The sequence below is a fragment of the Portunus trituberculatus genome, chromosome 11 (assembly GCF_017591435.1).
Source record: "Portunus trituberculatus isolate SZX2019 chromosome 11, ASM1759143v1, whole genome shotgun sequence".
Classification (NCBI taxonomy): Eukaryota; Metazoa; Arthropoda; class Malacostraca; order Decapoda; family Portunidae; genus Portunus; species Portunus trituberculatus.
The window spans coordinates 957,226-971,597 of record NC_059265.1 but is presented as its reverse complement, the minus strand read 5'-3'; the positions used below and the strand labels follow the sequence as shown (position 1 = coordinate 971,597).

General features: G+C 41.7%; 1 long non-coding RNA gene across 1 annotated transcript; it reads left to right on the top strand.

The window, feature by feature from the left end:
* The first annotated feature begins 8,002 nt into the window (after positions 1-8,002).
* Positions 8,003-9,965, top strand: LOC123502351. Its single transcript, XR_006673967.1, has 4 exons — positions 8,003-8,053; positions 9,060-9,230; positions 9,393-9,544; positions 9,907-9,965. It is a non-coding gene; the product is annotated as an uncharacterized LOC123502351 (long non-coding RNA).
* Positions 9,966-14,372: the final 4,407 nt, after the last annotated feature.

Sequence of the window (14,372 nt, the reverse complement as noted above, 5' to 3'; positions counted from 1 at the left end):
TTTCCCAAACTGTTCTTCTTTTTTTTTTTTTCCTTTTCGTCTTTGTTTCATAATTTTTTTTTTTTATTTTTTATTTTTATCTTTAAAATTTGTTTATTTTTCTTTTCACAGTTTATTTTCTTGTTTATTCTTTTATTTTTTCCTCCTCCTCCTCCTCCAGTTTTCCTTCTTTCCTTGACTTTTTCTCCTCCTCTCTTTTTCTTCCTCCATTTTCCTCCTCCTCCTTTTTTTCTCCTCCTCTTTTTTTCTCCTACTTCTCCCATATTCCTCCTCCTCCTTAATTTTTCCTCCTCTTCCTCCCTTTTTCGTACTTGTTCATTTTCCTCTTCATTTTTCCTACTCCTCTTCCTTTTTCCTCCTCCTCCCATTTTCCTTTTCCTCTCTTTCTTCCTTTTCCTAATTTTTCCTTTTCCTCCTCCCTTTTCCCTCCTCCTTCTCCTTTTTCCTCCTTGTCTTCCTTTTTTTACCTCTGTCTTTTTCCTCCTTGTCCTCCATATATTCCTCCTTATCTTTCCCTTTTCCTCCTCTTCCTCCTACTCCTCCTTTTTCCTCTTGTCTCTTTTTTTCCTTTTCTTCCAACCTCCTCTTTCTCTTCCTTTCTTCCATCTTCCTCTTTCTCTTCCTCTTCCTTTTTCCTCCTCTTCCTCCTCCTTTTTTCCTCATTGACCTCCATTTTTCCTCCTTCTCCTCCCATTTATCCTTCTCCTTCTCCTTTTCCTCCTCCTCTTCCTTTTTTCATTCCTCCTCCTATTCCTCCGTTTTGATCTTTTTCCTTCGTTTTCCTTTAGAATTCAGGGGTTCTCAACCTGGGGTACGCGTACCCCCAGGGGTACGTGAGAGGAATTTTTGGGGTACGTGGCGGGTTTCTCAAAATGCTTCAGTTTTAAATAGCAGCAAATTCGTTTGTAGTATACAATGTGTCCTTCACTAGAACCAGGACACGTTAACAACGTTAACAAGGAAACTCTTGGAGTTATATCACTTGAGAGGAAGCTCTCTTGGATTACAGTTGCCACACAATCTTGCAAACCTATAATATTTGCTCCGATTTCTTATCTTATATGTTATTCACACACACAGTGACTTATTTATCACTGTTACTAGTTACAAGTTGCAACTAGCTGCAAGCAACACTAGTTCACTGCCATAATGATCGAAAATTGTCTGATATAGTTTCTTTTTGGTAAATGCATTGCATGTTAGTCACATATAGTGTCTCCCTGTGAGGTACCAGTTCCTATCGACACTACCTCATAGAAACATACTAATATTAATTAAAATTGTGTCTGCTCCACATATATAACACAATTTAAACTTAATAAACTAAGTCAATAAACCATGCATTTATTGTTACCCTTCCTGACGCTGCATTGTGGGTAAGGGGTACGTGATAAATACTGAAAGACTTCGAGGGGTACATCACATTAAAGGTTGAGAAGAAGAAGAATTAACCTGTGCAGAAGCGAGGTGAAATGTGTGTTAAGGTTCCGTGCTGTCTTCAAGTCTCTAGAAATGAAAGATCTTGGTACACCAGACAATTATGTTTTGCTCTATATTATGATGTCAGTCGTATAAACTCAAGTAACTATAAAGAAATACCATGGTAGAATAAGAACAGAAAAATACTGGTAGGAGTAAAACCCTGGCAAATCAATAGATACATCATAATACAGTGTTTAGAGACGATTACTCTGTACCGCGAGACGATACTGACTCTCTCCTGCGAACACTGAAATTGTGACAGTTTGGGTCCTCTCCTATTGATATTAATCAAAGTATTGCGATTTATTCACAATAGTAATATATTACACTCCGACGGAACACGGGCCTAATGTGTTTGAGATGTGGCATTTTGTTTTAGTACATTTCGCTCTATATAGCGACTGTTTAGGACTAAAAAACTGTAGCTTCAGGTAGATATTCAATAATGTTATCTATCGATTTTCAGTCTTAAAGTAGGGAAAATTACGAATATTGATGCATTTCTTTTATAGTCCTCCTTGCTTCTCGAAAAGGTGCACGAATTTAGAAAAGGTTGAAGAACACTAAACTGTACCCTGAAAAAAATACAGTAAAAAGATAAGATAAAAATGACCAACATCTCTATTATTATGGAAGCTAATAATAATAATACCAAGACTAATTAAGTAATTCAGAGATAACGAAACGAACGACGATCACGAGAGCTTCCACGATAACAGTGTGTACGATAAGATTTGATTCCAGATTCCTCGATAGCGCTCCGAGTTTCCAAGATAACAATGGCATTCCAGTTTCCTCGATAGCGATGCAAGTTTCCAAAATGACGATGCCTTTCCATGATAAAGATGCCCTTCCAGTTTCCAAGATAATAATGCGAGTTTCCACGATCAAGATGCAATTCCAGTTTCCACGGGAACGATGCGGGTTTCCACGATGTCGATGCGGTTCCAGTCCTCACGATGCGATTTCAAGACACAATATTGAAGTCCACTTGCCTACACAGGTACTGGGACGAACCCTTTCACCCGTAAGGGTCCACCCAACACCCTTGAGTGCGAGTAAAGTGACGCTGCCACCTTCCTGCGCTGCAATTGAAGTCCACTTGCCTACACAGGTACTGGGATGAACCCTTTCACCCGTAAGGATCCACCCCACACCCTTAGGTGCGAGGAGAGTGGCGCTGCCACCTCACTGCGACGCAATTGAAGTTCACTTGCCTACACAGGTACTGGGGCGAACCCTTTCACCCGTAAGAGTTCACCCCAGACCCGTGAGTGCGAGGAGAGTGACGCTGCCACCTTACTGCGCCTCACACGGGTAGCCATGAGCATAACCCGCCACACTCCACTCCCCAAACACTGTCAGTGAGTCCTTTTCACCCCGTAAAGGACCACTGGTACGGTCAGTGCCTGGCTCATGGCGCACAGCGTGCCCTCGTTCATGGCGAGTTGTTCAGCCCGATGTCATTATAAGCAGAGGTCCTGTACACACCACTCACCACCAGACTCTATGCAAGGAGCCCTTATCACCCCTTAAAGGCCCCTCACGGCATCATCTGATGGACGGTAGACACGGCACCCTGCTTAAGGCGACGCCTTGCCTAGTATGAGGCGCTGCAAGTTGACAACAATCAGTGAGCTTGAAGCCGCGAAGGAAAATGAGTCCACGCTAACAATGGGATTCCACGACAGGTTGCGATTCCAGTGTCCACGGTACAGATGTGTTTGTTGAGGATAACGATCCGTTTATCGAGGCTAACGGTGCGGCGATGGCGATGGCGAAACGATCCAAAGTATTATTACCTACACAGGTACTGGGACGAAACTTTTACCCAGAAAGGGTCAACCCCAGTCCCGTGGTTATGAGAGCAGTGACGATGCAACCTTGCAATGCCTCACACAGGTCGCCATGAGCAATGACCCGCCACACACCACTCCCCAAACGCTGTCATGAAGTGAGTCCTTTTACCTAACCTAACCTAACCTAACCTAATCTAACCTAACCTAACCTAACCTAACGTAAAGGACCCCTGGTACTGTCAGTGCCTGGCTCATGGCACATAGCGTGCCCTCGTTCATGGCGAGTTGTTCAGCCCGGTGTCATTATAAGCAGAGGTCCTGCACACCACTCACCATCATATTCTATGCAAGGAGCCCTTATCACCCCTTTAGGGCTCCTCACGGCACCATCCGGTGAGTGGTAGACATTGATCTCTTGCTTATGGCGACCCTTGCCTAGTGTGATGCGCTGCAAGTGGACGACTAGTAGTGAAGCTTGAGGCCACCAAGGAAAAGCAGGACCTGCAGCCAGTTCCCTGCCTTAGGCTCCAGGCCGGACCCGACGGCCACCTCCTTCCCCCGTGCGGCGCCCAAGGCCGTCACGGCCCTCAAACATCTTTAGGCCGAAAGTTCTCAATCGTCGTTTTAATTTTGATTCGAATATAAAATCGTCGATGGTAAATGAAAAATAGCTTTGGTGTGAAAGTGTGCAAGAGTTAGCTGATTAATGAAACAAGGTGAGGCAGCTTTGCTCCGGAGTATTTAGTGTACTTTGCATGTTGCTGCCGTGAATGTGTACGTGTTTGTAGGTAACTGGATAGAAACAGTAGACCAATGGTAGTTGTGTAGCTATTGGGGAACTTTTGAAAATTAGTTAAGCTTCTGGATAGAGTGGATGAGTGCACACAGGTTTGCGTGTCTTATACATAAACTGCCACTTGTAAACATAAATTTTTCTATTTCATGCTCTTAGAAAAAGCAAACTTAGTTTTCTTTATTTCCTGATCACAATGACGTATAAATATCAATGTTTCAATCATAAGGAAACACTAGGAGAGGACCCAAACTCCGTTGAAGTTGCCAGATTCAACAGATATCGTAATATTTCACAGAAAAGATGGTCAACTGCATATCGTATATTTTGGATATTCTTTTGTCACGTAAGGAGATATCAAGATAGGTAAAGTATTTCTAAACATGTATCTACGACAAAAACGGTATAATAGTAGAGTTAGGTTATAACTATTCTCTCTCTCTCTCTCTCTCTCTCTCTCTCTCTCTCTCTCTCTCTCTCTGTGTGTGTGTGTGTGTGTGTGTGTGTGTGTGTGTGTGTGTGTGGTTCAGGTACAGCCTAGTTCAGTATTCTGAAACGCTTTGTTCTCTCACCACCACTGCTTTCCAAAGGCTCCTCTTGAAAATACTCGTTTTACTAACACCATTTGGTAATGCTTAATATGACCAAAAATTAGCGGAAGGTGTCTTGTACACAGTGTCAAAGTACCATTCCGATCAATTCATTAGTTTGAAAGATATTCGCGAAAAACAATGAAGATGGAAACCGAGAGAAATGGACAGGCTGACGACCCACTGATGTATGCCATGCAAGTAATTACCCAAGCTAACACCGCGGTAAGCACTATAATAAGACACTTTTGTGCCACCAACGTGCCCACTGTGCAGGACCTCGTACACAGAGTACACGGGCGCATCGCTGCGTCTACCGGGTCGAGATGCATCGTGTACCGTACTGTTACCCCACTTCCGCAATCCACGGTGTGTATAGTGATAAATGCGTAATAATGTACTGAAGGTGTGAAGTGACGTGTGGTGGTGGTGGTGGTGGAAGTGGTGGTATTTATATGCTTGTGTGAAGATAGATAGATAAGCGGGTAATTTGATAGGTTGATAGATATGTAAATGGACAGTTCGATAAATAAACATAGATGGATAGGCAGGCAGAGAGAAAAGTGAATGAATTCGTATATAATTAACATGATAGATGTGTATGTAGATAGAAAAATGTCTATATTCCTCTACTTAGTATCCTGTCACCCTGGTTTATTGTCAGAAATACTCGTATATCAGGCGGTAGAAATAGAGAGAATTAATATAGTCTGCCTTTTAAGCACCATGTTTATTGCCTCGCTGGAGTTGCCAACACTCGCTGCACAAGATAAAATTTAATATTTCCTGCTTTGACAAATAACAAAAGCTGGACACGATAACGAAGAGAAAGATGTCACAATAACCAATAAATCGACATGTGGTATTTGTATATGTATAGTGTCTCATTGATAAGAGATTTAGTAACAGATAGTTATCATAAACATATGTACATGCGTTCTGTCTTCACAGACAACCTTAAGTTCCGGCAGTAGTCTTCTAGCGGTGGTGGTGACAACAATGGTGCCTATACTGACCCTTGCACACCCACAGCCCACACCCAAAGACACACACACACACACACACGTAAACTGAAGTGTTGCTATATTACCGACAATTTTCAAGGCACCAAGCACCAAGCAAGAGCACCAAGAGGCAATCAGTTTGAGAAACCGTGAAAGCCTTCACCACACTGCCTAATCTTCGTCTATTAAAGGTATTTATAAGGCTATTCACGTAATGTTAGGGTTTCTTTACATATGAGAGTGAAAACAGTACGCAAATATTTTAAAGTAATGGTATAAGGACCTTAAAAAGAGCAAAACGTCTGTATTACCCTCTCATATTTGTTTCCTTCACTTACCCTAGGCCAAACATGTGTCACAAGGTAGCTACCAGTCTACTATTTCATATCCCATGGTCAAAATTTCTCTCTGTGGCTTAATTTTGGTTTGGTGAGATGATAAAGGCTATATATGGATCTCCCGCCGCCGGTGTTGCCTCCAGGCCGCTTCCACCTCCGACGGTCCCCAAGCCAACACCCTACACCCGCCCTCACCCACCCGTCACCAGCTAGTTGGGTCAAATACTTTTTTTCGAATATTTCCTGACGGTAATATTACGCTTCCATGGTATGTTTTTATGGTTTCTATAAATGTTTCGTTGTGTTTGAAGTGTGTTCCGCGCCTGTGATGGGTAAATATGTGGCGTTTAGTGGTGTTTTATGGCGTATGTTAAAGGCTTTTTAACCGTCAAAATTTCTCACTTGGAATTTTGAGCTTTTTCATTTCAAGGTATAACTGAGCCATTGTGGTGTCAAAAAGTCGGTTGTACTCTTTTAAGCGTGAAATCAATCTATTGAGTGAAATACGTGGACTCTGAAATGGTGTTTGGTGCTGTTGTTAAAAGCTCTTATTTTTCTTTATTTTATTTGCTCACGTTTCTGCTTCTCGGTCTAACACGCTGTAGAAGACCCTAAAAGATAGGTCAGACTCCCTGAAATGTGATAAAATACACGGCAAGTGAAAATGGCTTGACTTTTTAGGACGTTTAAAGAGATTTATGGGTTAAAATGTTTTTGTACTTTTAACGTACTTAATTTATACCTTTTTGAAAAACCAGTTAAGCTGGAGATATTTTGATATTTTGAAAATTAGTTTAAGTATTTATCGCGTCATAAAATAACAAGCATTTGGCCGTGGCTTTGTTTTTTCTAAAAGTCATTTTTGAAATGAAATTATTTACGTAATTTAGCCGAGTCATCCCCGTTCCCGTTCTCTCTGATGACCACAGCCCACCCAGGTAGTGACTCGCCATAGCCCCAGGCTGGCGCCACTTTTCCAAATCCACAGTTCGTCGATATTTTGCCTAATATCTAGTGATTTCTACGTGTTTTCGTAGGTTTCTAGGTTCAGGTTTGTAGATAATTGTAGCAGAAAGAGGAAGAAACTTGAAATAAAGAAGAATAAAGAGGAAGAGAGGAGAAAGGGAGGAGGAAGAGGAGCAGCAGCAAAGCCATAATACATAAGTCACCCTCCATTTCCTGAATATTTTGTCTAATATCTAGTGTTTTGATGTGTTTCTAGGCTCAGACTTGTGGATAGAAGGAGTAAGAGGAAGACGAAGGAGTAACAATGGAGAGAAATGAAGAAAAAATGAGAAATAAAGGTGGAATAGGAGAAGAAGCCAAGGTGTAATATTTAGGTAAGTGTCCCTTTTAATCCTAACGTTCTTTATAATGAATACTGTTGGTTTTGGGATAGATTTGGATTATTTTAAGCTAGTTCATTAGTGTTGCACGCTGTTTGGAGTGTTATAAGTATGCTTTGGGGTTCATTTCGTTTGTTTTCAGTATATGTTAGATCTTTTAGGTATATATTACGTATTTTGAGAGTGTGGATTAAGGTGTGTGTGAGTATTAGCATGTTTGAGTGTGGTTTGGGAGAACTTTGAGGGGGTTGGTTGGTGTTATGAGTGAGGTTTGAGTTTATTATGAGTTTTATAAGTGGTGGGGGGTGTTAGTTGTGTTTTGGGTGTGTGTGGGGGTTATTTCAGTAAATATTGGGTGTTTCTAGTGGGTTTGGAGGTATTTTAACCTGTTCTGTGTTTTCTTAGTGCATTTCGGATATTATTGAGTTTTTTAAGAGGGTTTGGGTTTTTCAGTATGTTTTGAGGCTCTCAACAGGTTAGCTCAGTGTCAGTGGGCCCTTATAACAAGTGTCCTTCATCATTGATAACCCTCTTCGTTCCCAGGTGACGACAGGCAGAATGAGGTGGACGTGGCGGAGGCTGTGGGCGGTCAATTCAAGGCGCAGATTACCTACACTTTGCACCACGCTGACTGCCCGCCGCTGTTCACTAAAGTCGGGCAAGCCTGTATCTCTGTGTTCTGCCCTGGATATAGGAGTAAAGTAAGTTGTGGTTTTTGTTGTTGTTCTTGTTTTTCTGTTAAGATTTGTTTGCTCTCTCTCTCTCTCTCTCTCTCTCTCTCTCTCTCTCTCTCTCTCTCTCTCTCTCTCTCTCTCTCTCTCTCTCTCTCTCTCTCTCTCTCTCTCTTCTTCTTCTTCTTCTTCTTCTTCTTCTTCTTCTTCTTCTTCTTCTTCTTCTTCTACTGTGTGTGTGTGTGTGTGTGTGTGTGTGTGTGTGTGTTTGTGTGTTTGTGTAGGGATGATATTGGTAACTTGGGTGTCTGTAATGTGTTTTGGGTGAGCTTTTTATATTTTGAGGTGTTGCAGGTTGTTTTGGGTTAGTTTTGAGTGATTTAAGTTGTTTGTGTGTGTGTCAGTTGTGTATGGTGTGTTTTGTGGTGTGGTGTCAGTATTGGTGCATACTGTGTGCTTGTAGTGAATTGTAAGTGCGTTTATTGGTACTATGAGGTTTTTTATGTTGGCAGTATCCAAGGAGATTTGACAAAGCTAGGTTCAATGATTTCAAATTGTTGACCAATATAACAGGTTCGGCAGTGTTCCAAATTGATATGGACAGTAAACTGAACAATGGTTTTGGTATTTTGTAGGCACGATCGATAATTTGGAAGTGATCATTGAGTGGGTAGGTTTGTGTGTGGGTGGGGTTAATTCACAGTACATAACCCGGAGAACATTAAGATGAAAATAATAACAAGTATTTAATGTGATCCGCAATATACATAGAGGTGGATGAAATTGAGCAACCTTGCTTATTGTAGGGAACATTAATGAGAATCTTTCACTGTCTGTGTGGGAGTGTAAATTTTGTTGTTTGTCGGTTACTTGTATTTCAAGGAAACACGGAGAGCTAAGATGAACTGCATTGTCGTAACTTACTGCTAGGGTTTCTCTCTTAAAACACCATCTAGTCAATCTAAATTTAGCTTACGATAGTCTAAACCATGAATAATAGTGCTTTTAAAATACAAAGCCAACATTTCACTCACAGAGTGCAATAGTGGCAGAGTTGCAGACGACCCCCGCATGGAAGAGGAACAACAATCAGTCAGTCAGTCAGTCACTCACTCACTCACTCAGTCAGTTCTCCTACAGTGCTGGCAGTGGCATCCCGAACCAGCGCATGTGGGACGGCATCAATGATTGCTGCAGTAACAGAGAGGTGAGGATAAGGCCTTGCTTTTGTCAGTATCTCACACAAGGCTTAACTCATGCCCTGAACTCCTTTGTTTCATATAAAAGTTGCAGATTTTCTTACATTGTATACAGTACAATACAAAATCACAACTTGACAGTACTGAAGCAAATGCCTTTCTTGTGGCAGGATGAGTTTTTGCAGCTGTGTGGCATTGAGGAGTGCCGGGAGAAGAATGTAGGGTGTGTGAGAGTCTGTTTACATCAACACTCGAGAGTCATACTACTGCCAGTGCCGGCCATGCAGGGTACAGACTCGTGTCAGAAAGTTCAAGTGTGAAGGTGAGGCCTCCCTAAACTGTAAATGTCACTCTACGGTCTATCTTCTTAAACTTGTCAGTCCTTCACCTCTTCATTTAGCAGCAGCCTAAAGAAGTTAGTGTGGTATTCAAGGGTACTTTTGTTATTGTTGGCATACTTCAACATGCATTTTGTCTCACGGGTATTACTAGGATCAGCGATTTACGGATAGGTTGTTCTTTATGATTAAGTATAATTTCATCTTGCCATATGCATTTGTCATGAGTACTGATATAATTTTTGTAGTTTTCCTCAACGTATTGTTGAATATGTGTTCCTGGAATGCGTGTAAAGTTAAGTTGTAATAAATCTGTGTTTCTGAGAGTGTAATTCTCCACCGTCAGACGTTGACGAGTGCGTGGAGTCGCCCAGATCCCATCCCCTCAGCAGTGTTCGATCCGCCCAGCAGCAGCAAGTGTCATGAGAAGGCGGTCATTGAAGTGTCAAGTCCCCAAGCTGGCATGGTGGTAGGTGTTGTGCTGGGCTCCCTTGGTGTTCTTTGCCTAGCTGTTGGGGTAAGTCAAATATTTTTTCACTTCTTTATACTGTGGGGTCTTGCTCTGGATGTGTTGTGGCTGTGCTGTGGCATAGATGGCGTAATTAAGCAGTGGGTGAGATTCTTCCAAACTTTAAACAATTCTAAATTGTTCTTGACACACTGAGAATATTCCATTACTGTAAAGTTTGCTGACTCATACTTCATACTTTTATTTTTTTATCTCACCTGCAACATTTTCAGTGTACAGATGTTTGTCGGGTTCCTGAAGATGCGTCGAGGTGTTATCATCCACGCAAGCTTCCCCAACCCAGCCAGTGTACCACAAGACAACAGGCATTCAGGAGGACGGGAGGAGGGAGCGAGCGGCTGCATGCACTATTGAACGGGACGGCATTACATTCTTCCCACAGTTGTATGACTACACTGAAACAAGCCCAGAATAAAGTGTTGAATGACCATGATGTGAGTATTGTGGTTTGCACATTACACTTTTATCTCCACGTGTCTCATTTTAAAAGGTTTTGTACTTTCTTGTTATTTATTTATTTTTTTTTCAGGACTTATTAATGTTGACGCCATTTCAATGTTGTTACATCTCTTGTTCCAGGATTCAGCACTACTAACGCCAAAGAAGTGAGGGAAGTGTTTGGAGTGAGCGTGCATAACAGACACCAGACTGCTACTGCCGGTGTAGCTAAAGAAACAAGAGGAGGCGGAGGAGGAGGAGGAGGAAGAAGAGGAGGAACAAGAGGGTGATTCTTGGAGACGTACCAATGAAGTTCTGAAAGTTGGCCACAAATCTTCATTACTGGTGTAGTGTATTTCATTGACCATTTGTAGATTGGGTGGATAAATCTGTAGATTTTGTAGACAATTATAGATGTGAAGTGGGTAAGGTTTTTTGCCATGTAGAAAACCGTGATATGTAGAAGTTGTGATAGAAGCAATGTGAATATACCGTGTACATATGCATAGAGAATTTAAAAGAGGAGAGTGTAGACCAAGAGAGGAAAGTAACCTCTTTTAGAGATTTCGGTTAAAGTTTTGCTGTAGCGTTAGACATATCAAAGGCTTTTGATAGTCTGGCATAAAGCTTTGATTTCCAAACTGCCCTCCTACGGCTTCTCTACTTTTCTCTGCATCTTTTTCTTAAGTTTCCTTTCTGACTGTTCTATTGCTGTTGTGGTAGGCGGCCACTGTTCTCCTAAATTTATTAATAATGGAGTTCCTCAGGGTTCTGTCTTGTCACCCTCTCTCTTTCTATTATTCATTAATTAACCAAACTTGTTGTCCTATCTACTCGTACGCTGATGATACCACCCTACATCTTTCCACGTCCTTTCAGAGACGAGCAACCCGTCAGGAAGTCAACTGATCACGCAGGGACGCCAAAGAACGCCTGACTTCCGATCTTTCTAAGATTTCCGATTGGGGCAGAGAAAATCTAGTAATTTGCAATGCCTCAAAAACTCGATTCCTCCATCTATCAATTCGACACAACCTTTCAGACAGGTATCCCCTTCTTCTTCAGTGACACTCAACTGTCTCCCTCTTCCACAATGAATATCCTTGGTCTGTCCTTTACTCATAATCTTAACTGGAAACTTCACATCTCATCTCTTGCTAAAACAGCTTCTTTGAAGTTACGCGTTCTGAGGCATAAAAAAAAAAAAAAACTCGGGACACGAGTCCTTTGCTCATCATTCATCATTCCTGTCACCTATCATGATCGTTTATGCCTTAAGGAGCAAATGACCAACGTGTTCACTCCATGCTAGAATTCACCATGTATGGAGAAACACTTAGTGAATGAAGATAACGTTCCTTGTTAGGAGACGCCATCTTCTTAGTGAGGGAGTGTAGCGAGCATGCTGGCTAGTCACACGTCACCAGCTGTGCGTCGCGGTGTGTCTTGCTGTAAAGCCATGACAGTAAATTAGTACCAAGTAGTATGTAGTTGTTAAGGGTGGTAGTAGTAGTAGTAGTAGTAGTGTATGTCACTCACACTATTGCAAGGTGTGTTCAAGTGTGAAGGTGAGGCCTCCCTGAACTGTCAATGTCACTCTACGGTCTGTCTTCTTAAACTTGTCAGTCCTTCACCTCTTCATTTAGCAGCAGCCTAAAGAAGTTAGTGTGGTATTTTGTTATTGTTGGCATACATGAACATGCATTTGGTCTCACAAGTATTACTAAGATCAGTGATTTACGGATAGGTTGTTCTTTATGATTAAGTATAATTTAATCTTGCCATATGTATTTGTCATGAGTATTGATATAATTTTTGTAGTTTTCCTCAACGTATTGTTGAATATGTGGTGGGTGTTGTGCTGGGCTCCCCTGGGGTTCTTTGCCTAGCTGTTGTGGTAAGTCAAATAGTTTTTCACTCCTTTATGCTCTGGGGTCTTGCTGTGTATGCCTTTTTGCTGTGTTGTTCTCTGGCTAAGATCTCGTAATTAAGATGTGCATGTGATTCCTCCAAAATTTAAAGTTCTCAAATCATTCTTGACACATTGAAAATATTCCAATACTGTATAGTTAGTCGACTCATACCTAAAGGATTTTTATTTATCTTTTTTTTTCTCACCTGCAACATTTTGACTCTAAAGATGTTTGTCAAGTTGTTGAAGATTCGTCGACGTGTTATCATTGTACCACACGGGCTGGAATTTTCATTGAAGGAAAACTCTCTTCCAAGTCAATTTTACATATATTTCAAATATAGTAAAGTACATTCGAACAAAAAACGATGAAAGTGACGCGGCACTCTGAACCAACAACAGAGAAACACGAGAGGTACCCTTAACACTCTCTCCTCACTTGAATACACCACTTAACTCCACATAATGACACCCTCGATTATATTACCACGTAACTCCGCTGCCCTGATCACATTACCCACCTGATCAGAGACCCTCGCTCAACATGACGCGTCCACACCCCACCAATGTCCGAGTAGAGAGTGCCACTCTCTTCACCGAGATCGCGTCCTTTCCTGCCCCCACTCAAATCTACTGCCCGCGTGTCAATTCACACAATGTTAAATACCCTGCCTTCCTTACTCTATTTCTCCTTATACATGTTGTAGTACACTTCATGCTAACACTAATATTTCTACCATGCACAACATTCCAAAATCCCTACTCATAAAGTTCCTCCGCTCGTATTAATTATGGGCTTGGTACTGCAGTTTTCCTCCTTAGGCCTACAGAGCCACCCATGCAAACCCGATCCACCTTGGCTCTCCTTAACATACCATACTTATCGTTACATCATCCACAATCCCTTCCCCAACCTTGTGTACCACAAGACAACAGGCATTGAGGAGGACGCCATTTCAATATTATTCCATTTCTTGTTCCAGGATTCAGTTCTACTAACGCCAAAGAAGTGAGGCAAGTTTTTGGAGTGAGCGTGCATGACATACAATAGACACCAGACTGCTACTACTGCCGGTGTTGCCAAAGGAACAAGAGGAGAAAAAAAAGGAAGGGGGTGATTCTTGGAGACGTACCAATGAAGTTCTGAAGGTTGGCCACAGATCTTCATCACTGGTGTAGTGTATTTCATTGACCATTTGTAGATTGGGTGGATAAATTTGTAGAATTTGTAGACAGTTGTAGATATGTAGCGGGTAAGGTTTTTTGCAATGCCATATCTATAGCAGCAGAAAACAGTAATATTTAGAAGTTATGGATAGGATTGTAATAGGAGTGTACAGTGTATATATGTATATAGTATTTAAGAAAGGAGAGTGTAGACTAAGAGAAGAAGGTAACCTCTTGGGTCACGATTCCTCTGCTCATCACTCATCCTTGCTGTCACCCATCATGATCGTTTATGGCTTAAGGATCAAATGACCAACGTGTTCACTCCATGCTGGAATTCACCATGCATGGAGAAACATTTAGTGAATGAAGATACGGTTCCTTGTTAGGAGACGCCATCTTCTTAGTGAGGGAGTGTATTGAGCATGCTGGCTAGTCACACATCAACGGCTAGCTGTGCGTCGCGGAGGATGATGACACGTTGTGTCTTTCTGCCAGGCCATGGCAGTAAATTAGTACCAAGTAGTAGTTGTTAAGGGTAGTAGTAGTAGTAGTAGTAGTGGAGTGCTTCTCACTCACAGTATTGCAAGGTGTGATGTAGACGTGGCTGTGTCTGTAGTGATCACAACAACCTGTTCCTTCTTGTATGTCTCGAAGAAAGATCATTAAGTGTCTTTTTTTGTTTTCTGTTGTGAAGCACAAAGGTATTGTTACGCGTTTCCCAAGATGATGTTTTGTGAGTCTTTCAATGCAATACTTAATTTAA